The sequence below is a fragment of the Abramis brama genome (genome assembly GCF_963993115.1).
Source record: "Abramis brama genome assembly, chromosome: 25".
Classification (NCBI taxonomy): Eukaryota; Metazoa; Chordata; class Actinopteri; order Cypriniformes; family Leuciscidae; genus Abramis; species Abramis brama.
Window position 1 is genome coordinate 27912485 of NC_139987.1, and position 27424 is coordinate 27939908.

A 27424-nucleotide genomic window follows, 5' to 3' on the forward strand; every position below is an offset into this window, starting at 1 on the left:
TTAAAAACAAAACTTGAACTTAATCTTTGCAACATCGACACTGTTATTGAACTGAACTGAATCAAAACTGAACTAAACTGAATTATGTCTTCTTTGTAGCTGAATTGAATTCATAATCATAATTGATTAATTTGACAACATTAACACTGTTATTTCCCTGTTTTATTAAGCTGCTTTGAAACTATTGTATAAAGCATAAACAAACTCTTTTGGGGAAAGTTTTAAAAGTAATGCATTACAATATTGTGTTATTCCCTTAAAAAAGTAACTAATTGCATTACTTAGTTACTTTTTATGGAAAATATTGTTACGTTACTTTTTCCATTACTTTCTAAAAAGTAACTGTTACTTACAATATGGTTATTTGTCACTTCAGTTACTTTTGCTTTAGTCCCTAAAAAGTAACTAATTGCATTACTTGGTTACTTTTTATGGAAAGAATGTTGCATTACTTTTTCAGTACTTCCTAAAAAGTAACTGTTACTTACAAGATGGTTATTTGTCACTTCAGTTACTTTTGCGTTAGTCCCTAAAAGTAACTAATTGCGTTTACATTGTAAAAGTAACTAATTGCATTACTTAGTTACTTTTTATGGAAAATATTGTTACGTTACTTTTTCCATTACTTTCTAAAAAGTAACTGTTACTTACAATATGGTTATTTGTCAGTTCAGTTACTTTTGCTTTAGTCCCTAAAAAGTAACTAATTGCGTTACTTAGTAACCTTTTATGGAAAATAATGTGTTTTTTTTTCCATTACCTCCTAAAAAGTAACGGTGTTGCTTGGTTACTTTTTATGGAACGTAATGTGTTGTTACTTTTGTGTTACTTTTTCTCACCTGGGCTGGGCTTTGTTTTTATAATAACAAAAAAAGTTCTTTTTTTGTCTGACATAAAGGCCCTTTCACACCATAAGTGAAATGAATAAGCCTCAGGCTGAAGGGAATGCAGATTCACGCCTGTACAGTAGAGGGCGCCGCTCAAACAAACCTTGCACTGCTGCCATTCTAACTTTGTTACTTATTTGAAAAAGAAACTCATATTTTGTTGTAAATTTAAAAGTAACTAGCTACTTGTTACTTGAAAAAATGTATCTGATTATTTAACTCGCGTTACTTCCAACACTGGAAAGAAATGTGACTTGTGACTTTATCAACCATGACCTCATGCCGCATTACTGTAATAGAAACGGATTAAACTAACTAAAGTCAGTGTGCTGGTCATGATTGGTTCGAGCTGGGTTCCCGGTCTGACCAGGCGAGTTGAGCCCAGAATTGCTCTGTGGCCAGTTAAGACCAGCGGGCTGAAAAAAGCTTATTTTCTCAGTCTCTCTCTCTCCTCATGCTGGACATATTAATGGAAATTTCTGAGGTGAAACTTGTTTAATGGAATTAATTTCCCAGGGAAAGTGTTCAGACAGACAGTGAAGAGACGCTCTCATCCTCGGAGGAGCTGAAATGAAGAGGAATGAGTGACGCTTCAGAGTTCTTCAGTTTGAGACGCGAGTGTTTCACGGTCTAGGCTGTGATTTTAAGTATCGATGCAAGCGCGTTTCCACATCTTTCATAGTTCATTTGACTTAAATGGAGATTTTTCCCCTGATGTTTCACTCACAGTTCAGAAATGAATACATAAAGTTGTAATACAATACAATTTAAATATCCACCTTATTTCTTATTTCTAATGGCACATTTGTAACTTCAATATGCGAGGCATCATTAACCGTAGCTGTACAAAAACGCTAGATATTGCAAACGGGTATTTCTTATATTATTTAAAGGTAACATGTATAAGGTTCATTAGTTAACATTACTGAATTAATTAACTAACATTAACTAACAATGAGCAATGCATTTGTTACAGTATTTATTAATCTTTGTTAATATTAGTTAATAAAAATACAGCTATTCATTGTTTGTTCATTTTAATAATGTATTAGTAAATGTTGAAATTAGATAAATAAATGCTGAAGTATTTTTCACTCTTAGTTCATGTTAATTAAGGTAGTCAACTAATGAACCTTATTGTAAAGTGTTACCTATTTAAATGTAACCTATATAGTCATAATTATAAGCGCAATGATTTGTGTAGAGCAAATAATTTTACTGTTTGAACTTTGTCATTCTTTTATAATTTAGTGGCGAACGAATCGGAAGTTTCACAGAATAAGGTGCATAGAGCTATAAAATCAGATCATTTGATGAGAAATAATTGAGTTCATATTGAGACAAATGGATTGAGATCTAGTTGAGACTAGATAAGCCTCAGCAAACTTTCTCATCTCTGAGCTAAACTGAGGGAACGGCTGATATTTTGAAGTCAACTTTCCTGTGGGTTTTGAGCTTGTCCATTTTCCAGACTTGACATTTTCATCGTTTAATCTCATAGGTGATTATGTTTTATTGCGGTAATGCTCACTTTGATCATTTACGGCCCTTTTCCTCGAATATTTGGGACACATTTCATTAAACACACAGCAGGCTGCAAACCCCAAATAAAAGCAGCGGCATAAATAAAGCGATAACAGCCGTCAAGCGCAGCTAATAATCGAACACTCTTGACCCCGGAGACGACGACTTCAGTGAATGAAGCACTAATGAACGATTCCCACGATGAAAGACACTGAGATGAGATTCAAAAGGCAAAGAAATGGTGGAATCCGAGGCCTCGTTCAGGCTGTCCAAACCTATTATTGGTGTATCCGACTGGAATCTGATCTAAAATTATTGATGTCCACACACTGTGTATCGCAACTGCTCAGATCCGATTTGTGTGTCCGTGCAGCTCTTCCGTTTTCCGTAATATCTGCATTGGTTTCCATGGCAATGACGTTGCGTTGCTAGGCAATGTAGGCATACGCCAACAACAACCGCAACAACCGCAACATGGAGGGGTTTGCAATAGAGATGTTGTCCCCTATTCGGACGGGATTAACTTTACAAGGGTAGATGATGGAGTCATGTGATTTTACCACAGGACGTCTGTAATATTAATGGCTAATTCGCACGGGATAAGAGATGTGGGAGAGTAACTCGATTTACACACCGCCGTCACTCCTGTCCTCGTGTGTGTTACGTCCTGATATCACGTGCACAAACACATATTACCTATATTTATATATATAAAACAGATGTCCGGTCGAACGGTGTATTAATTAGCTTCAGATTGGATTGTGTTGGTAATAGGCACTTACCTCACGCTAAAAGATGTTTCGTGCCTCTAACAAGTGCTGTCGATCTTCTTTCTGATCTGATGGTGTGTGTGAAACACTTGAGTTTTGCCACAGACTCGCGTCTAGAACGCAACTGATGCTGTTTCAAGCGTCTCCATACTTGAAAAACTGCGGAAAACTACTTTTAAACACGAAATGATGAAATATTTACGTACATATTTACAGCGGGTCTATTCGCACGGGATTAGTTTTACGTTTCCGGACCTTTTTACTGAAGGTAAAAGTCGCTGTAATCTTTACTGACATTGTCCGTCATGATCACTGAGATGCACATTCGGACGGGACTAAAATCACAGAGAAGCTCTGGTAATTATTCCTCTACCCCTCCTCTCCATGTTAAACTAGTCCCATCCGAATAGGGCTTTATTTACATTTTACAATGCCGTCGGCGCTGGGATGTACGGCTTTTTTTTTTTGCCCTGTCGTCTCCTCCGGTTTCATAATATGTCTCCATTATATTGTAATTTTCTGCTTTTGTTTCGTCAGTGACTTTCAACATGTTTCCTGTAACAACGTCTGACATTTACGTTTTACGTGCCGTGAGAAAAATCACATAAACCACACAAAATCCGGATTTCCAGAAAGGATTTCAAACCACATATGGATGTAGCTTGAACGGATTTGTAAATTTCATGTGATTTTTAACCGTTCACACCATCTAAATCTGATCGGATTCCAATCGGATTTGCATAAAAATCGGAGAGTGCCTGCGTGTGAGAGGATGACGCTCCTGACCCCGGAGACGATTTCTTCAGCGAATGAAGAACTAATGAACGATTCCCACAATGAAAGACACTGAAATGAGATTCAAAAGGCAAAGAAATGGAGGAATCTTCGCTCTCGCCACCTGTTATTTAGTTCTGATGGCTCGTCGGCGCGGTTCAGCTGCGGGCAGAGGACGGGTTCCAGCTGGGAGATGTGTTCACACATGCTCAGCGGCCCAGACACACACATATTAGTTTAATGAAATGTGTACAGATCGTAATTGCAGTAATAAGGGGGTGCTTCCCTCGAGGAGGCCTGCAAAAACAAGCCACATGCAACCAGGCAGAAAAAGAGCGAGAGAAAGACCGACTCTGTTCATCTGCTTTCCCGGGACGTTTGTGCATCTTACATATCATGCATTCTTTTAAGCTTTTAATGTTGTTTATGTGTCTATGTGGTGTTTTTAATATGCTTTAAGACAAACCATGTGTAAATTCATAAGTCGACTCCATTGCTGAGTATTTTCTCCTTAAAACTGCAGTGAACCAAAGACAGTCTCAAAAACACGCTTTGAAATCGCTGGTGTTTCTGACGTCACAAACTACCTTGTAACCAATCAGATCAACGTGTGATCGTCAACCAGTGGATCTCTGAGCTGAGTGAGTGAGTGGAGGCGGGGCTCATTTGCATATTCATAGAACCGCGCATACTAAATGAGGCAAGGGTGTCGAGTTACATTCTAGATATTTTAAGGCATGAAGAAAGAACTTTTAAATGTCATTTTGGTGATCAAAGGTGAGTTTTAAGGGATTAAATTGACTACAGGGGGACTTTAATTAAAAACAAAAAAATAAAAAAATTATTAGAGTATGTTTTACAAGACAAAATCTCAGTCTCATATTTTAAAATTATGTTTAATTCAACTTGCTGTTTGTTTGTAATTATTTGTGAAAATGAGTGAATATTTCTAAATGCTTTATGTCAGTATATTATTATCATAATGAAGTTTCAATCGTTTATATCCGTATGACCTGCAGGTTTCATGTGTGTCGTCTGCAGAAGCTCCTCATGATGAAGCAGATTTACATCATCACAGTCTGTTTGGCTCTTACATAAATAAAGAGGAATACAAGTTTTCCACGGCAGCAATAAGCACAGATTTGATTTGGAATACTTGTTCTCTCAGCCTCACACACACACACACACACTCATTTAATACAATATGCCCTATTTTGAAAAAAACGCAGCATCTGTGCTCTATAAATTTGCGAGTGTTATCTTCAGTCAGCTTCACAAAGAGAAGACGAGAGAAAGAGAGGAAGAATTCACTCATTTCGAGTGATGTCAGCTGCATTCTAATGTCTGATGATTGCATCTCTCCTAAAATGTCAAGTGCATTTCCATTTAAAGTGCTTGCTTAAACACCCATGAAGAGGGACACACTGGCGCTCCGTGCATAAAGGCATGAAGGGAATCTCTCAAGAGCCTCCGGCCAGGAGAAGAAAAAAAAAAATCACCTTTTTTCCGCAGCACCTTTAGACAATGCCTGCTAATGCTGCGTCTCTCTAAAGATAGAAACCCGTCGCAGACACCATCCCACACACACGCACATGTATATATAATTTGTTAAACTCAAAAGACAGGAGCCGTATATTACATATATCATCTCCCTGCAGCGTTGAGTCATCGTTCAGTCTATATTTCACCATTCATAGTGTGAGAAACTCCAATTTGAACATGCATAATTAAATTCCCACCTGCTAAGTTCAGTTTTTCCGACTGGTTATTGAATATTGCAACACTCAAATGTCATTTTTTTCCCCCAAAGTAAAATTCACAATATTAAACTTTTATAGATCTTAGTTAAGGTGGGTGAACAAAATAATAAGTTTCCCAAACTAAAAATTGAGTTTCCCATAAAGTTATGAAAACATATTGTTCAAAACCTTCAAAACCATGTGAATGTTAAAGTCCCACTGTAGTTAATAGTTTTATCCCTTAAAACTCATCTTTGATCACCAAAATGACATATTTCAAAGTTTTTTCCTTAAAATGGCTTGAATGTAACTCGATTTATCACCCTAAAAAAAGCCACAAAATAAATAAATAATTAAAACCATAATTGCATTAGCGAGCAGCGTGAAGGATTATAGCGAGATCAGACAAGACCAACGGTATTTCATTTTGAGTCATTAGACGTGTAAAATGACACGCTTGAATAAAACTAGAGCTCAGTTGCGTGAACAACGCCAACCTGTGCCAACGAATGCGCAGAACCTCCTCCATCATCCATCCATCACGCACACCTTTTCCTGAGGCCTATAAACAACATAAATGATGCGTTGTGTGGAAGCATCATAAGGGAGATTTATGGAGTGACACGTTTCGCCGTGCATCAGCCCTCTCGTCTGATACATTTTATTTAATTAGGTTGCTGATGTAAAAATGTTTGCCGTGATGAAAAGGTAAAGGCACCATAAACAACCAGCATAATGACAGCAGTTTAATGTCCAATTAGTTTAAAAGGGTCTGAGAAACAACGGCGCACTGTAGACGCACGCCTTAAGAGACGTTGATGGAAACCAAACGGATGCATTTGTCCCATCGAAACATGTCTCATCAACAGCTCCGAACTCAGGATTGATTTGGAGCTCTGAAGAAAAACCATGTCAAAGTAGTCTGTAAAGTTTATAGTCTGTAAAGGTGCATTTACATGCATGAAACGCCCTTCAACGCCCGTTCATATGTTTTTGTCATTATTTTGAGAATGCAAGAAACACACAAACTCATGCCTATCTTCATAATTCTAGTTTTGAATTCAAAGTTTCAATACTGCTCAACACCATTTTTTATTCATGATGATATTGCATTGCATATAATGTGTGCTGGTCAACTAGTCTAAAATTAAGAAACCCCTAGAAGACAGCAAAAAAACAAAACCAGGAACATTGTGTGTACATGTGGTTTATTTTAAATTGGCTGCTTAATTTATTATTCCAATATCCAAATATGACAGTAAATCCCACAGGGAAAGTGCTTCTGTTTGTGACGTGTCTTTGTGTTTGAACACTGCACATTTTAAACAGGACACGCATTAGCTGAATAAACGTTAGCCAATGCAAACGTATTTATAGAAAACAGTTGACAATGAATAGACAGGAGTCCTGTCACATGACCCAATAATAGCAAAACGAATCACTTATTCTAAAAAGAATATCAAGTAGCCTATAAGTTGGAATAAGACGAATCCGACATATAATGAGGGCTGTCATTTAACGAATTTTAAAAACACGAATGGATAATACAAAATGCTTTCTGACATTTTGACAGAAAAAACACAAGCAAGAACAAAACTTAGCCTGTCAATTTTCATTTTACAATTATCTTCTCTCTCTGTGTGTGCGCGTCCGTGTTTGTGTGAGAGAGAGAGAGAGCAACACTGAGACAACAGTATTTTTTAATCCATAAGTAACTAACGTGCTAGTTTTCATACAAAATAAATATGTAACATAAATAGGTACTTTAGTTATTATTAACACAATAACGTAACACACGAAGGCTACGTTTCTCAACACTGAGAATGAATAAATAAACGCCCGTTTCTCCAGACTCGCGCTTATCAGTCACAGCACTTTCATAATCACTAAGCCATAGCGATTTCAGATTTATTTAGATTTATTGTTCAGCATTATTTGAGTATTTTATAATTTGCATGGCTGAATGATGTCTTCCTCTTATCTGAGTGACCATGAATGAGTATTTTAAGATAATCCATGCGATCCGTGTGATAACCGAATCCAGATTAAGATAACTCAATTCAATATCCCAGCTTTCCACATCGAGCCCAGGCCGTTTCCCTTCAGGAGTCAGAGGAACCGCGACTGCACCAGCAGATGGCGGGAGTGGAAGGCGGATCCAGCGGGATTCTTTATTGCTGTCTTTATTTTCAGTCTCTTTTTAATGATAGGCCTTACACATCTGTCAATCATTCCCGCTTGCTATTTGGGGAATGAACCTAGCACTATGATTGGTCGAACTCCGCTTATTTTGCTGTAGCTTGAGTTGAGGACAGCGCGTGCACAGAGGCGTCACCAGGTTTTTGCGTAGTTTAGAGTGAAAAATCGTACCAGCGTACTTTGAGGTCAAAATGCGTATCCGCTACGCAAAATGCGTACAGGTTCTGCAATAACAGAACAGAAGCTGTCAGAGGTCATGTAGATGCCCGTCATCAGGCTCCTCCCATCATCCAGAACTGACCAATCACACGAATTCTACTAATCAAACTTCAAGGGATAGTTCACCCAAAAATGAAAACTGTGTCAGTAATCACTCTCCCTCATGTTGCTCCAACCCGTCAGACTCTCGCTCATCTTCAGAACACAAATTAAGATATTTTTGATTAAATCTGAGAGCTGGCTCACTCCTCCATAGGCTTCTCTGTTACTGAAACTTGCCGGCCCAGAAAGTTAGTAAAGACAATGTTTAAAATAGTCCAGTGACTCAACCTTAAGTTTATCAAGCGACGAGAATACTTTTTGTGTGCAAAAAACCCCAAAATAACGGCTTTGTTCAACTCTTCATTTTCTTCTGTGTGGGCCTGAGTGAGTTCATGTAGTGTAACAGCGATTGATAATGACACCGTGTGGTTGAAAAGTGTCATACACAATCATGATGTAGCCTAGTTAACCATTGTTTGCGTGTAGTTAATGAGCACGCATTTCTAAAATTAATATGCATAACAGTTTCATGACTTTTATTACTTCATAATGGAATTAAGACATTGATTATGAGAGCAGACGAGATCCTGTAATCATTACCGCTCAGATCAAGAGCGGCGTTCCTCTTCAACGCAAGATTACGGTAATTAAGCCTCCCGTCCCGCGAGACCCGCTAACCAACACCTTCGTCAAACTAACTACTCTTCTCTGACACAGAAGGTCGACGCACAGATGCCGAGCTTCAGATCCGTTCTCATGCGTTCATTGATTGACTATAACAGCCTCAGATACGCAGATGCCGGGTTCTCCAGCACTGATGTCTCAGCAGCTCAAACTGTCTGTTCTCGGGCTTTAATCAATGTTATCATTTCACACAGACGGCTCATAAGTGCTTCAGTTTTACCCCACTGGCAAAATGATTTCTGAACTGTCTGCACTTTCAACTGTTGTGGCATTAGTTTATCTACGACAGCACAATGCGGACGCATTAAAGACACGGAACAGACTGTGACTATAAAGGCTGTTTAATGCTGGAATCGGACCAGCAATTAACCAGCGATCAGACGAGCTCCTAAGAACAAAAATGTTTTGCAACGGTTCCCGTAAAGTTATATAAAACGTTATTTCTGAACGTACAAAACATTAAGAGAATGTTCCATTTTATCATTTTGCAAATATCATGGGAACGTTACTTTTGAATGTTCTCTGAGTGTTGTAGAAGGAGTATGAGTAGCGACGTTTAAATGAGTTTTAAACAAAAAATTAGACAATTTTTAAGGTCCCCCTGTGTAAAATCCAGCTTTTAATGTAGTTTATGTGTCTATGTGGTGTTTTTAATATGCTTTAAGACAAAGCATGTGTAAATTCATAAGTCGACAGCATTGCTGAGTATTTCCTCCTTAAAACTGCAGTGAACCAAAGACAGTCTCAAAAACACGCTTTGAAATCGCTGGTGTTTCTGACGTCACAAACTACCTTGTAACCAATCAGATCAACGTGTGATAGTCAATGAGTGGATCTCTGAGTGAGTGAGTGAGTGGAGGCGGGGCTCATTTGCATATTCATAGAACCGCGCATACTAAATGAGGCAAGGGTGTCGAGTTACATTCAAGATATTTTAAGGCATGAAGAATTTTTTTAAAGCAAAAAATGTTTAAATATTTAATTTTGGTGATCAAAGATGAGTTTTAAGGGATACAATTGTTGACTAAAGGGGGACTTTTAAAAAACACAACAAGAACAATGCATAAATAACTTTTTGAGTTTTTATCATCCTCTGCACTTCTGTTTTGAGGTCAGTAAGATTTAACATGTTTGAAAAAAGTCTCTTCTGCTCACAAGGCTGCATTAATACAGTTAAAACAGTGAAATATTATTATAATGTAAATCAGCTGTTTTCTATGTGAATATATAGTAAAGTGTAATTTATTCCTGTGATCAAAGCTGAATTTTCAGCATCATTACTCCAGTCTTCAGTGTCACATGATCCTTCAGAAATCACTCTAATATGATGATTTGATGATCAAGAAACATTTATGATTATTATCAGTGTTGAAAACAGTTCATATTTGTTTTGAAACCATGATGCATTTTATTTCTAATGATTCTTTGTTGAATAGAAAGTTCAAAAGAACAGCGTTTATTTGAAATAGAATCTTTTGTGAAGATGTAAAAAAAAAAAGTCTTTACTGTCACTTTCGATCAACTTATTGTGTCCGTATTAAAAATATTAATTAGCTTGTATATATTCCCTGATCAGCACTGGCTACTGAAAGGAAACGCAAACACTGAACTCCTCAAAAGAGCCTCTTCTAATCATAATCTCGAGCAGGAGGCGTTTAGCAGATGAGAGGAGGAGAACAGAGGAATCATTACAGCATTCGGACTCCGCTGGGAATCCAGCGCGAGGAAACAATCCACTGCGGACTGATCCGGGGAAAAAAGTTAATTACACAGGTAAGCCTGGGGGTTCATGTAAAGCGCCTGTGGAAGAGGAACAACCTCCATCGACGACCCCGAGCTACACTCGCTGCTTACCGAGACAGAAAATGTGATTGCCTTTGGAATTTCACCGGAAAATTTGTATTTTAGCTTCAGGACACAAAGTCACCCGGAACGCATTAGAATAACTGCGTGTTTTTAGATCGGGGGGCGGGGAAAGGGGCGGAGCTACAGGATGAACTCAAACTAGATTTAATTTGGAGACTTTTTAGAATTGCAACTGATTGCTTGATATTAAAACTCAGGAGATGTCAGACGTCAAATGGCTTTAATACAAAGAAATTGATCTTACCTTTCTCTCTGAGACAAGCTTAAAGTAAACGCAGTAAAACCCTGATTGATAAATTAAGACTGCCAGTGTTTATATAATCCACACTGAATTATATACACACTGGTATTGTTAATTTAACACTGGGAGATTTACTGATTGACCAGAATCTCTATGCTTCATTAAGGCAACAAAACACTGATTATTTGTCTTTCTAACAAACAAACAAAAATCCATTGGACAAAAGCTCATAAATTGCACTGTATGTCTATCACTCACAGCCTTGTTTTCATTCACAAATACACCATATAAAGTCCTGGAGCGTGATGATTGGATGCTTCTAACTACACAAACACTGCAAAGAAATGATTTCTTGCATAGTTTGTCTTGTTTTCCAGCACAAATATCAAAACGGTTTTAAATCAAGATGATTTACTGAAGCAAAAATGACTGAAATCTTGTGTTTGTGAAAATGCGTGAAAATGAAGTGAGTTTGTGCTTAAAACATGAACAATCAGAAAAATAATGTGTGATTTTTTTCTGCTTTTTAGCTTAAAAAAAGCTTAATTTGAACCCAATCTAATTTCTGAATGACACTGATTCGACTGTGTCTATCAAACCTTTGGCAAGCACGATCACAGCGAACATTCAGATCCGAGAGCAGTTGTCATGTATAGATATGAAACTTTACAGCCACACAGTATCATTATTTCTGTCTTACAACAATTCATATTATCACAGAAGTACTGAGATAAAACATTTCTCAGAAAACAAGACTTATATCTTCAGTCATTTTGCTTATCAAGTAGGCCTAAATATATCTTGATTAAAGAATGTTTAGATGTTTGTACGGGAAAACAGCTTGATATCATGCATTGCTGCAAACTAAAATGCAATGCAACTTATGTTGTATAGTTATATGTTGCATTCACCATTGAGTAAACTTTATGGCTTTTCTCAATCAGATCATCACCAACTATAATGGCAAAGCAACAGATCAAACACACGGCAATGTGTGTGAAGTCATAGTAGAGCTGCACGATGTTGGATAACTTTGTTTGTTTGTTTGAAATAGACATCACACGATGCTTCCATGACAACTAAACAAAATAACATGTATAGAGGGTCTGACAAAACGTTAATTGCTGCTGTCTATCAAAAAATATTAAATTAATGAGAATTAAGTATTTTTTTTTAAAAGGGTTAAATGAATGATTCAATGACTCACTCATAAAGACTTCACTTGTTTCACTACTGAATGAATCAGCATTTTCAAACGAATCTCTTTAATGAATGATTTACTGATAAATACATTTTTTAACAGTCACATGTCGCCACCTACTGGTGTAACGATGTAATTGATACAATATTTATTCAAGTGTCAAGTTACTTTCAAAAGGTGATTTACTTTATTTGATCACTACCATAGACATCAGTGTTTATATCTGAACTATAATATCCCAGTACTTCTGCGATAATCTGAATTATTGTGATAATTATTGTTATTGTGATTCTGTGATAATTCTATGTAAAGCACTTTGAATTGCCATTGTGTATGAAATGTGCTATATAAATAAACTTGCCTTGCCTTGCCATTGTAAGACAGAAATAATGATACTGAGTGGTTGAAAAGTTTCATACCTAATCATGACAATTACTCTCGGATCTGAATGCTCGCTGTGATCGTGCTTGTCAAAGGTTTAATAGAAACATGAGAATCAGTGTTATTTAGGAATTAGATTGGGTTTGAATCGAGATCGCAATCTTTTAAAGTATAATCAAGTCACAGTCGGATGGTTGTCGTCTCGTTCAGCTCGGCAGATGCAAGATCATTAGCCACACTGAGTCTGTGACACCGTAACCTTACAGTTGTTGCCAGATTTGTCCCTGCAAGAAAATCATCTGTCCCAATGAACTCTGACTCGGAGCAGTCGCGTCCACTCTAGTGAAATCTGTCCATTAGCGTGACAGAATGACGGTCGATGGGGAAATATATCGGTTCCCCCGCGGCGCGCGAGCCAAAAGCCTCTCAGAGCCTTAACAAGCCGAGTCCGCTAGCAATGACCTCATGATGATCCGTCAGCTTACAGTGTCACTCACTCCATCTAATGCAGACAGACGACACACTATCAGAGAAGATGAGTGAGACGGAGAACTGATATGACTTAATAAAGACAAAGATAAAGTAACACGGCGCAGCTGTCTCTGTGATGAGTGACGATAATCACAGACCCGTCTCATTTCTATCAGACGAGCAACTACTGTATACATTCATCAATACCTCATTACTGACTTAACCTTGACATGTGAAATAATTGGCAGAAAAATCAATTTAGTGAACATTGAGACAAAATATAAAAAGCATATGTTTTTTGAGTATCATATGATTCATCAGGGCTTTACGGCTCATATGGTGCAAATATAGAGGAAAAACAGCTTGATTTTATTCAGAGGCCCAAACAGAGCAAAGATATGCTGTTTGCTGCAGATGCGGATATTTATATGAAATTCTGATGCTTGTAATGTAAATCAATTAGATCTTTATAACAGTATAGCAGATACTTACATAAAATGCATTTACATATCAATATCTGTCAATAAATCTTAGTAAGATGATATTCAAATGCTTAGTTTTAACCCATTTAAGCCCACCGGCAACTATAGTTGCCGCAGTACATAGTTGTCGTTTTCCTTTTGTAAATATTTTTCTAGATGTTGTCCATGTTTTATTTCTCAATGAAATGCAAGCAAACAACCAAATAAAGGATTTCAAGAAAAAAAAAAAGGTATTCACTTCCTCCCTGTCACATGAGGCTGTCAACTTCCTACCCCTATTTCCAGGAAGCATGGCGAAGGCAAACCCTCTCAAAGAAAGGTCATTTTCATGTTACTTATAAGTATTTTTTGTTGACATATATATATCTACATAATCATGAAGGTCTCTAGAATCAGCCAAACAAAACAAATCTTACAAGAGATCTATAGTTTTTTGTATACTTAGTCAAAAGTCCAAGCGGCAACTATAGTTGCCGGTGGGCAAATGCCTTGTAAGTACATATATCATGGGAAAATGGGGTATACTGTGTTAATAGGTTAATAAATCAAGTTTATTGGTCTTGTTTAGTGCATAAACATAACTTAACCCTTTAAATGACATCTCTATATAGATATATTTTTTTCTTCATTCTATTTATTTCTATTTATTTATTTTCATTTAACTTTTTGATACACAATGCCCTGTTATGGCTGCACTTTGTTCTGCACTATGTTCCACAACTTTAACCCTTGTGCGCTGTTCGTTTGCGGTTTACAGTCAGGCTGTTTGGGGTCTGAGAGACCCCAGGCAACAAAATGTTATTTTGTAACAATATATACATTTTAAACAAATGTAATTTTACTCAGTTTATTAATGTTTTTACTCTACATTTGGACATTTTTACTTCACAAAATGTTCAAAAAAAGAAAAGAAAAATTCTCCAAAAAGAAAAAAAAAAATTAATAAAAAATTTGCCTTATAAAATACCCACATTTCTAACTTTCATTCATGGGGATAACATGGATAATTTGACATGGTTTAGTGTAAGATTTTTGGCCAAATCTTGGAAAATGCAGTTTTAAAAGTAAAAAAAAAAAAAAAAAAAAAAAAAAATCACTTTAACCAGTAGATGGCTGCAGAGCTCTTACTAAAAGTTTCAAACTAAAAGACATCTTTTCACAAGTTTTTCCAGTTAGATTCATATCTACATATAATGAAATCACAATTATAAAAATAAAAGTTACTTTTTGTCAAAGTTTGGCAGATTTTGTACTGAAAAAAAAATCAGTTTTTCAATAATGTTCCATTATGATTAGAATCAAACCTGATCAGGATGTTACAAAGTGAAAAGTTGGAGTTTTTAGAGTTTATCATTTATTTCAAACATCTGTTTTTCATATAATTCTACAAATTTAAAGTGTGCCACTTCATTTCTGTCTGTGTTCTGTGTTGTTTCTGATTTTGAGGATGAATTTTGTCCATTGATCAAATTCATTTGATTCTAATCATAATATAACATTACTGAAAAACAGATTTTTTTTTTTCAGTACAAAAAGTGCCTAAACTTTGACAAAAAGTAACTTTTATTATTATAATTGTGATTTCATTATATGTAGATATGAGTACAACTGGAAAAACTTGTGAAAAGATGTCTTTCAGTTAGTCAAAAAGCAAATAGCAAATAGAGGTGCTCTGCAGCCATCTACTGGTTAAAGTGATAAATTGTTACTTTTAGAACAGCATTTTCCAAAAGATGGGCAAAAATCTTTTAAAAACACTTAACCATGTCAAATTATCCATGTTATCCCCATGAATGAAAGTCAGAAATGTGGGTCAAAAAGACCCTGAACAGCGCACAATGGTTAAGGCAAATGGATTTGTTGTTTGTTGTGTTTTCATATTCAAGAGATTATAAGCTAGATGCAGTTTTTTTTGGGTCTGCATCAAATGTTCTTCGACTTTTATACATAATAAATTTGTTTATGAATAAAGATTGATCGGTTGAAAGCAGTTATTTTGAGATAAATGCCAAATGTTCTCCTCCTATTCATATTTTACATTGAAGTGGTGCATACAACATATTTGCCCACAGGCAACTATAGTTGCCGCACATTCAAATATGATTTTCAAGAAAGAAAAAAAAAACCTGGGGAAAATAAATGCAGAACATGTTCACATAGGACACTATTAACAGGATTATATGCATGAAACCATTCAAATTTGGGCACAAATGGGTTAAGGTCTGTAGTTATATAATGCAATGCAATACAATGATGATTGAGAGATGAACAAATAAACCTTCCTCAAAAGCCTGATGATCATATTTGATACTCATGATTTTTATAATAAATGATGTCTGGATAATCAAGTAAACCTGCTTTAGTCCAGCTGAAATATTACTAACAATGTCAAAGTTAATCTTAGATTTACTTGATATAATCAGTGCAGATTTGACAGCAGAAAGACACGTGAAGCTCGAGCTGTTCGAGGATGAGGAGATCGAGTGCAACAGGTTTATCAGATCATGTTCATCATTTAGAGGCTTTAAAAATATGATACAGTAGCTTTATAAGGATTATAAAGGCTTATATCATGAATGTTAATTATGTCATGCTGATATGATATTCCAGTCACAAGATGTCATCATTACGAGTCAAACTTTCACCAAAGTCAAAATTCATTAATTGAGCACTTACCAGTTTATGCCAGTAAATCGCTTATTCTCTCCGGACGAAACTTGCGTCACTATAACAGGACGAATTCATTCACCGTCGTCTGACTGAACATAGAAACACATGGAGAAACACATCAGGAAAAGTGTAAAAGAAAAACATTATATTGAAGATTAAAGGCTGCATTTAATATAGTTTGTTCATTTTTATTAACAGTGTGTTTCACTGATGTTATCGTCTTAAACATCAGAAGCTTTACAAACACAGGGCAAAAATAACAAAACATGAATGAAGCCGCTGTAGATCAGCTTCTGTAAGGCGGTATCTCCACGTTTGAGAGTTTAATCGTAATTCATCCATCAATGTGCATCAGACGACTTTAAATGCCATCAGCTAAACACTTCTGCTGTGAAATTTCAATAATATATTTATTTATTATCATTTTCATTGTGATATATTGCTTTAGCAATGACTAATCTCTTCAGAAAATCAATAAAATTATTATGCACTTGAAGTGATGAGGATTGCATTCTGATTGGGTGGGACCCTGAAGCCCCGCCCACAATTCCACTAGTGCAAATGAAAGTTCCGTGCAATAAAACATGATTTATTTTTGCCACTGCCTTGATTAACATTTACTTAATTATAAAGGAAAGTACAGTACAATCACAAATGAGATCTCGTTGATAATATATTTCAGTTGTTTCTCTTAGATTGCAACATGATGAAATGGAAAACCAAGTCTCTTAACATTATACATTAACTCTCTCAACGATCTCCATTAAGTCTCCTGAGACGTGAAGAACACTTGAGCAACACATTTTTCCCCTTAGCGTATTATAAAGATGATAACTAAGCTTTAAAATGAATGTGTTCAGCATTAGAGTCACGCAACCTTGTCTTTCTGTTGCTCTTGTAGTGTCTTTTTCAGATGAGTGTTGTGAAGTGAAGTGGCACAGCCCCAGGCGGCTCATCTTTTCTTAATTTAGCTGCTTCTCCGAACACCTGCCTGACCTCTGACCCCTGACCCCTGAAGGACGGGATGGGTCAGATGCAGAGAGCTGAAGAGTTTATAAAGAAAATATAAGATGGCAGCAGGTGCAGAATGTTTGTTTACAGAGACTTTCCGGATTCTTCATCAGCAATATTCAAGCCGACAGGAAACCTTGAAATTACTTCACATATTCATTACCTTGCACTTGGTTATTTTTTCTACCCAAATCCTGTGTTGAGCCTTTTAGGTCAATTTTTTGTGTTATTTTTTCAGTGTTTGGGTAGTTTTTGTGTTACCCAGATCCTGGGTCAGACGTAACAACCCAGTGTTTGGGTAGTTTTTGTGTAACCCAGATCCTGGGTCAGACGTAACAACCCAGTGTTTGGGAAGTTTTTGTGTAACCCAGATCCTGGGACAGACGTAACAACCCAGTGTTTGAGTAGTTTTTGTGTAACCCAGATCCTGGGTCAGACGTAACAACCCAGTCTTTGGGTAGTTTTTGTGTTACCCAGATCCTGGGTCAGACGTAACAACACAGTGTTTGGGTAGGTTTTGTGTTACCCAGATCCTGGGTCAGACGTAACAACCCAGTCTTTGGGTAGTTTTTGTGTTACCCAGATCCTGGGTCAGATGTAACAACACAGTGTTTGGGTAGTTTTTGTGTAACCCAGATCCTGGGTCAGACGTAACAACCCAGTCTTTGGGTAGTTTTTGTGTTACCCAGATCCTGGGTCAGACGTAACAACCCAGTCTTTGGGTAGTTTTTGTGTTACCCAGATCCTGGGTCAGACGTAACAACACAGTGTTTGGGTAGTTTTTGTGTAACCCAGATCCTGGGTCAGACGTAACAACACAGTGTTTGGGTAGTTTTTGTGTAACCCAGATCCTGGGTCAGACGTAACAACCCAGTGTTTGAGTAGTTTTTGTGTAACCCAGATCCTGGGTCAGACGTAACAACCCAGTCTTTGGGTAGGTTTTGTGTAACCCAGATCCTGGGTCAGATGTAACAACCCAGTCTTTGGGTAGTTTTTGTGTTACCCAGATCCTGGGTCAGACGTAACAACCCAGTCTTTGGGTAGGTTTTGTGTAACCCAGATCCTGGGTCAGACGTAACAACCCAGTCTTTGGGTAGTTTTTGTGTAACCCAGATCCTGGGTCAGACGTAAAAACCCAGTGTTTTGGTAGGTTTTGTGTAACCCAGATCCTGGGTCAGACGTAACAACCCAGTGTTTGGGTAGTTTTTGTGTAACCCAGATCCTGGGTCAGACGTAACAACCCAGTCTTTGGGTAGTTTTTGTGTTACCCAGATCCTGGGTCAGACGTAACAACCCAGTGTTTTGGTAGGTTTTGTGTAACCCAGATCCTGGGTCAGACGTAACAACCCAGTCTTTGGGTAGTTTTTGTGTTACCCAGATCCTGGGTCAGACGTAACAACCCAGTGTTTGGGTAGTTTTTGTGTTACCCAGATCCTGGGTCAGACGTAACAACCCAGTCTTTGGGTAGGTTTTGTGTAACCCAGATCCTGGGTCAGACGTAACAACCCAGTCTTTGGGTAGTTTTTGTCTTACCCAGATCCTGGGTCAGACGTAACAACCCAGTGTTTGAGTAGTTTTTGTGTAACCCAGATCCTGGGTCAGACGTAACAACCCAGTCTTTGGGTAGTTTTTGTGTAACCCAGATCCTGGGTCAGACGTAAAAACCCAGTGTTTTGGTAGGTTTTGTGTAACCCAGATCCTGGGTCAGACGTAACAACCCAGTCTTTGGGTAGTTTTTGTGTTACCCAGATCCTGGGTCAGACGTAACAACCCAGTGTTTGGGTAGTTTTTGTGTAACACAGATCCTGGGTCAGACGTAAAAACCCAGTGTTTTGGTAGGTTTTGTGTAACCCAGATCCTGGGTCAGACGTAACAACCCAGTGTTTGGGTAGTTTTTGTGTAACCCAGATCCTGGGTCAGACGTAAAAACCCAGTGTTTTGGTAGGTTTTGTGTAACCCAGATCCTGGGTCAGACGTAACAACCCAGTGTTTGGGTAGTTTTTGTGTTACCCAGATCCTGGGTCAGACGTAACAACACAGTGTTTTGGTAGGTTTTGTGTTACCCAGATCCTGGGACAGACGTAACAACCCAGTGTTTGAGTAGTTTTTGTGTTACCCAGATCCTGGGTCAGACGTAACAACCCAGTGTTTTGGTAGGTTTTGTGTAACCCAGATCCTGCATCAGACGTAACAACCCAGTGTTTTGGTAGTTTTTGTGTAACCCAGATCCTGGGTCAGACGTAACAACCCAGTGTTTGGGTAGTTTTTGTGTTACCCAGATCCTGGGTCAGACGTAAAAACCCAGTGTTTGGGTAGTTTTTGTGTAACCCAGATCCTGGGTCAGACGTAAAAACCCAGTGTTTTGGTAGGTTTTGTGTAACCCAGATTCTGCATCAGACGTAACAACCCAGTGTTTGGGTAGTTTTTGTGTAACCCAGATCCTGGGTCAGACGTAACAACCCAGTGTTTGGGTAGTTTTTGTGTAACCCAGATCCTGGGTCAGACGTAACAACCCAGTGTTTGGGTAGTTTTTGTGTAACCCAGATCCTGGGTCAGACGTAACAACCCAGTCTTTGGGTAGTTTTTGTGTTACCCAGATCCTGGGTCAGACGTAACAACCCAGTCTTTGGGTAGTTTTGTGTAACCCAGATCCTGGGTCAGATGTAAAAACCCAGTGTTTTGGTAGGTTTTGTGTAACCCAGATCCTGGGTCAGACGTAACAACCCAGTGTTTGGGTAGTTTTTGTGTAACCCAGATCCTGGGTCAGACGTAACAACCCAGTGTTTGAGTAGTTTTTGTGTAACCCAGATCCTGGGTCAGACGTAACAACCCAGTGTTTGGGTAGTTTTTGTGTAACCCAGATCCTGGGTCAGACGTAGCAACCCAGTGTTTTGGTAGGTTTTGTGTAACCCAGATCCTGGGTCAGACGTAGCAACCCAGTGTTTTGGTAGGTTTTGTGTAACCCAGATCCTGGGTCAGACGTAACAACCCAGTGTTTGAGTAGTTTTTGTGTTACCCAGATCCTGCGTCAGATGTAACAACCCAGTGTTTGGGTAGTTTTTGTGTAACCCAGATCCTGGGTCAGACGTAACAACCCAGTGTTTGAGTAGTTTTTGTGTAACCCAGATCCTGGGTCAGACGTAACAACCCAGTGTTTGGGTAGTTTTTGTGTAACCCAGATCCTGGGTCAGACGTAACAACCCAGTGTTTTGGTAGTTTTTGTGTTACCCAGATCCTGCGTCAGATGTAACAACCCAGTGTTTTGGTAGGTTTTGTGTTACCCAGATCCTGGGTCAGACGTAACAACCCAGTGTTTGAGTAGTTTTTATGTAACCCAGATCCTGGGTCAGACGTAACAACCCAGTGTTTGAGTAGTTTTTATGTAACCCAGATCCTGGGTCAGACGTAACAACCCAGTGTTTTGGTAGGTTTTGTGTAACCCAGATCCTGGGTCAGACGTAACAACCCAGTGTTTGAGTAGTTTTTATGTAACCCAGATCCTGGGTCAGACGTAACAACCCAGTGTTTTGGTAGGTTTTGTGTAACCCAGATCCTGGGTCAGACGTAACAACCCAGTGTTTTGGTAGGTTCTGTGTTACCCAGCTCCTGGGTCAGACGTAACAACACAGTGTTTGAGTAGTTTTTGTGTAACCCAGATCCTGGGTCAGACGTAACAACCCAGTGTTTGAGTAGTTTTTGTGTAACCCAGATCCTGGGTCAGACGTAACAACCCAGTGTTTGAGTAGTTTTTATGTAACCCAGATCCTGGGTCAGACGTAACAACCCAGTGTTTGAGTAGTTTTTATGTAACCCAGATCCTGGGTCAGACGTAACAACCCAGTGTTTTGGTAGGTTTTGTGTAACCCAGATCCTGGGTCAGACGTAACAACCCAGTGTTTTGGTAGGTTCTGTGTTACCCAGCTCCTGGGTCAGACGTAACAACACAGTGTTTGAGTAGTTTTTGTGTAACCCAGATCCTGGGTCAGACGTAACAACCCAGTGTTTGAGTAGTTTTTGTGTAACCCAGATCCTGGGTCAGACGTAACAACCCAGTGTTTTTTAGAGTGTGTGCAACAGATGAAAACATCTCATAAATGGACCTGCTCGCTTTTGCATCCTGTCAAACAACTGAATTTTGTGATTTTGTGAATCAGACTTAATCTCAGTTCAGTGTAAATATTTCACATGCTCCTGAATGCTTGTGCACAGTCTGTTCTGTTTCATAATTCACACAGACCAAGCTCTTAGAATCTCAGCTAATGCTCAAACTGGATGTGACAGACGAACCACCAAAGCAGTCTCAACTCTCAACTCAAAAAGGTCTGCAAAGCTTCGAAGATCAAAGTGCACGACCATTAAAGTTATTGTCTCCTAAAATAAAGAATTGATTCTGATGAAACGAGTCGTCAGCAATTCCAGTCTCACTTCCTAGCTAATTTGCATAATGCCAGCCTCTGGTCTTGATTGGCTGAGCAGCGTCTCTTAGCTCCGCCCTCAAACACTGTAGTTTATCTGAGACTGGAAGAGTTTGGTTCGTGTTGTTCATGTCGAGAAGATGCTGTTTTCTGCTGACAAAGCAAATCCACTTTGATGAGATTGATACGGTAAAACCCACGCCATCGTTACTGTTCGTATCACTGTGACTGATCTGAGATTCAGATATGATAATGAGCGTTTGCTTTCTGACCAATCACAACAGACGGAGGCCGGCTGACCAATCAGAGCAAAGTAGACCAAACATAACAGACTGATACCAGCTAACCAATCAGACCAGGGTAGACCAATCACAACAGACTGAGCCATCTGACCAATCAGAGCAGAGTAGACCAACAGACTGGGTCATCTGACCAATCAGAGCAAAGTAGACCAATCACAACACACTGGGTCATCTGACCAATCAGAGCAGAGTAGACCAATCACAATCACAGAAAAGAGCTGATGCTGCAATGAATGTTATGAGAAAATAAAGTGTTTTTTGACCTTGGATGCATGTGAACCTGTTGTAGGAGACGACATTAGTATTAATTTTAGTTTTTTTTTTTATATGGCTATAGTGTTTTAATTAATATTTATTTCAGATTTAGTTTTTTTTAGTACGAGTTTTAATTTAGAAATCTTGCCTTTGCAACTAACTTTTTGTACATTTTATTTTATTTCAGTTAACTTTCAATTTATATCAAGTGATGAAGAAAATGTGTTTCTTTATGGTTTTTAGTAGTTTTAGTTAACTATAATACTTGATTAAATGCTTCTGATGTGAACAGAACACCATAAAAAAAAAGATATATATGGGAAAAATAAATGATCTGACTGTGAATTTGCAATCTTTAAACCAATAGTTTAGCAAAACTCCCTCCCTTCACATTCAGTTCAGACTGTAAGTCCATGCTGCTAAACTACAGGTTTAAAAACAGAACAAGTGATTGCCTGAGTCTAGACCTGATGATGTCACTAAAATAGCAGTACTTGTCATTTGCGTGAGTGTACTTATGGCTTCATTAGGCATATTGTCATGTACCTTCGCCACCCACCGGCAACCATTTATATACTCATCTGGGAAGTGATTCAAACAGGCGAGTCCCTGCGTTCTCAGAACGGGCCGTGCGGAGGGGTGACGCTCGTTCTCCAGGTAGAGTCCCTGTGGATAAGGTGGACACATTAATGGCCATCTGCTCAGAGAGACCCAGTCAACGGCTCTTTAATGAAGACGAATGTGAGGTGGGCCGGTCCAGGAGGCGATCAGCGGGGGTCTAATGACACACCTTCAGCTGCTAACCTGCCACCCCACTGTGACTGATAGGGAGAAACACTCACACACTCCTCAGGATCCACTCAGGAGATCTTCCAGTACAAGATGCTTCACACTGCAAAAAAAGATTTTTGAAATTCAGTGAGTTTGTGCTTAAAACAAGAACACCATAAAAAAATCTCAGACCTCTCCAACTCAATTTCTAGTGACTGGTCACATCTAAATTTTTCAACTGGCCTGATTTAATTTCTGTGAATTTAATTTTTAACAATCCATCAAGTCCCCCCCCCCCCGTAGTCAATCATTTTATCCCTTAAAACTAATCTTTGCTCACCAAAATAACATATTTAAACGTTTTTCCTTGAAATACATTTCTTATTTCTTGAAATAAATACTCATATTATATATTCTTATAATATGTAAATGAACCCCGCCTCCACTCACTCACTCAGAGATCCACTCGTTGACGATCACACGTTGATTTGATTGGTTACAAGGTAGTTTGTGACGTCAGAAACACCAGCGATTTCAAAGCGTGTTTTTGAGACTGTCTTTGGTTCACTGCAGTTTTAAGGAGAAAATACTCAGCAATGGTGTCGACTTATGAATTTTAGGGCTGGGAGAAAAAACTATTCACCTAGGTATCGCAATTTTTTTTAAACGATTTTAAAATCGTTTTTTTTTTATTACAGAATTGATATTAATTCAAATTCAATTGCTTTATTTTTGTCCTTGCTTGTAGACGAGGTTGACAGAAGTTAGCCACTTTCATTTCAACAGAGGATGAAATCTATGAGTGTTTAGTAACAAACGTAATATATGACGTAATATAAGTGGACGCGTGAAAGCGACGTGAGACTGAATGATCACCACAGGGGGAATTTAACATGGGATCAATCACAAATATATTGAGCCAATGGAAAAATGTAGTTTACCAAACCCTGCTGTTGGTCCAATTAAATATTTTAAAATGTAGAAATTTTATTTCTCACTGTCCCAAAAGATTTTTTTTTTTAATGAAAAACATAAATACATTAACAAAATACAGAACACAGACAACATGCATGGAATACATTTTATCTTCCAAAACAGGATACTTGGTGAAAATGCCGTATTATAAAATGGATAGTTCCATATGAAGGACTAAAAATGACAGAACGAAAAATAAATAAATAAATAAATAAAAGTAGAAATAAATAAGTAAATGCAGAAATAATAGTGAAAATAAATACATTTTGGTAATATAAATGGCTATTTCTGTATTTTTACATGTATTTATTTATTTATTTATGCATTTCTATATGTATTTATTTATGTATTTATACATTTATTTATATTTTTATGTATTTATATATTTATTTATTTATATATGTATTTATTTATACATTTATTTATTCCTACATTTATTTATTTCTGTATTTCCACATTTCTACATTTATTTATTTCTGTATTTCCACATTTCTACATTTATTTTTCCCTGCGCATGTATGCTAATTGACCAATGGCTAAGCCACGCCCCCAAACGCGATGAGCCAATCACAGTACGCATAGCTAACCCGGACATTCTCTGCTTGCTTGTCCATTGCAAGGCATTGCGGTTATCAGTTTTCATTCGTTTTTATGTTTTTTCTTGTCATTTTGGCTTTTAAACAGCGTGTGTGTGTGATTTTGGTTGGGTGACAGTTGTAGGTTACAGTTTGACAAGAGTTTACAGTTTGACAAAAGCACAATGTTGTGTTTTACACAAATATAAGTAGGCTAAACACTTTGCAGTTTTAATTAGGCCTATGTCCTGTATTAACAAAATGGAGTATGTTTTTATGTTTCCACTGTTCGATCGCGCCCGCTCTCTGACACACACACACACACACAGACACACAAACACACACACACACACACACACATTCCAGCAATGCAATCTTGACATCGCAGCCTGTTCATTATTCTGCGCTCACACCAAACGCGAATAGAGCGTCAAATTCGCGCGTATCCGCGTCTAGACACTTGAACATTTTGAATTAAAGCGAATAGGACGCGCGTATAAAGCGAGCGTTTGAAGCAAAATAGCACCAAACTATAAGGTTTACACTGTGAACTGTAAATCTTTGTTCTGGAGCTGAAGCTTATCGACCTTCTCAACAATAAAATTATTAATATAACCCTCCAATGCATATTAAGGCCCTTTTGGTGACATCGAGATGATATATAATCTTTCTGTCTCCAAAAAATCATCAATTGCCTCCTGTGAAATGTCTCCTACTGTGACAGCTGCCAAAGCGCCTGTTACCGAATGTTGACTGTTTCCGAGTGAGTTGAGGGGGCGTGGTTAGCCATTGGTCAATTAGCATACATGCGCAGGGAAAAATAAATGTAGAAATGTGGAAATACAGAAATAAATAAATGTAGAAATGTGGAAATACAGAAATAAATAAATGTAGAAATGTGGAAAAACAGAAATAAATAAATGTAGGAATAAATAAATGTATAAATAAATACATATATAAATATATAAATAAATAAAAATATAAATAAATGTATAAATACATAAATAAATACATATAGAAATGCATAAATAAATAAATAAATAAATACATGTAAAAATACAGAAATAGCCATTTATATTACCAAAATGTATTTATTTTCACTATTATTTCTGCATTTACTTATTTATTTCTACTTTTATTTATTTATTTTTCGTTCTGTCATTTTTAGTCCTTCATAGTTCCGGTCCTTGATTCTGATTGGTTGAGCCGCGTTCGAAGATGTTGTAGGCTAAATTACTCAACACACACCTGTGACCGCATTACATTAGTATTACTGCGCAACTGCCGTTTGTAATTCTTTTTTTTCTGCATGTGTTGCTTGATAATAGCCGATAGTCAGTCGATAATAATACACTTTATTTTACATATAGCGCCTTTAAAAGCAGCTTCTCAATGGAATATATACAATGTAGGCTACACAAAGAAAAACAAAGCATACAAAAAAAAAAAAATAATTAAATGTAAATGTCAATTGTAGTTTTGCTTTATTGTTTATTTCTTGGTACATATCCAGCTTTCAGGACTGCTTAAAGTTACTGACACGAGAGACAAAACAATTGTTAAAAAAGAAATGCACGCGCTTGAAGTGTTTGATAGGCTGATAAAAGGCAATAAGCCCCGAAAGAGGCTGCAATCTATAACAAAGAGTTCAGCGGTCGCATTGTGCAAATATCACACAACAAATTACCAGAAGTCGATCAAACATATTTTAGACATATGACATGATGGAAATAAAACTGGCTATATATCATTAGATAATGATGTGGTAGCAGTGGCGTAGGTTTGATTTTGAAATTGGTGGGGACGGGGACATCAATATAAATATATTTTAAGTTTTGATCGAAATTATTGCTAAGGATATATCAGTGTCACTGGATATTGGTAGGGACACGTCCCTAGCGTCCCTACTAAATTCTACGCCCCTGTGTGGTAGGCTAATCGGGAAAAACATGATCACGAAACCAATGAATGCATAAACTCGCGATTCTACAAAATGCCTTTTAAGCTTTATAATTTCAGTACTCAATACTCACCATAACGTCTTGAGAATTGTGACGATTAATTTCTGTATTCTCTTCTCTTGGGAAAGTTTGTTTCGGTCTTCAGCACCGGCTGGTTCGGCTTCGCTCGCTTTCCCGCCCATGCGCATTTGAATTCTCCATACCAACGGTTTTTCTCAGGCGCCTTTTACGCAACACAGATTTTCCACTTCGACTTGATACATTTGCTGCGTCCCAATTCGCCTACTTATACTACGCCCTAAAAGTATGTACTCTTTTTGTGAAGAAAAAACTTTTGAGTGTGTAGCAAAAGAGTAGGCAAGCTTTGGGACACACTACTTCGTCATCTTTAACGGACAGATCTGTCGCGTGCATCCTGTCACCATAAACTGCCCTGTCAATCATCTTGTCATGCAGTTAAAATCCTCCATTTTTTAATTTCCTACTTTTTTGAGAGAAATGTAGTTGCACGTTCATCTGCCAGTCGTGGGTCTTTCATGTGGAGACTCATGTGTTTGCAATTTTAATATAATGATGCATTTAAAAGTTAATGGCTAAACGTATCTTTACAAAAGTTCACAATGCTGCTGCAATAATGTAGACAATATTGAATAAATACATTTTCATCAGGTTAGATACTGATAATTAATAACTCAAACCCCTTTATCTAAACCTCTACATAACCGCTAGACTCGTGTGTCCTCCATGTCTGCAGTTTTTTAACACTTTTCACTCGTGTTTGCAGTTCTAACCGAATCCTCGTCCGTTAGAGTGCGCATCGATCTGCACTTCGGATTCTGACCAGAAATAGTAGACCATCCGGCTATCTTTGGAACACTCATTTTGGAACATACTACGACTTGGGATGTACTAATTCTATTTTTGAATACTATTTAGAACGGATGGTATGCGAATTGGGACGCAGCAATAGGGCTTGGGCGTCGTGACGTCATACTTGGCGTGGCGGCCA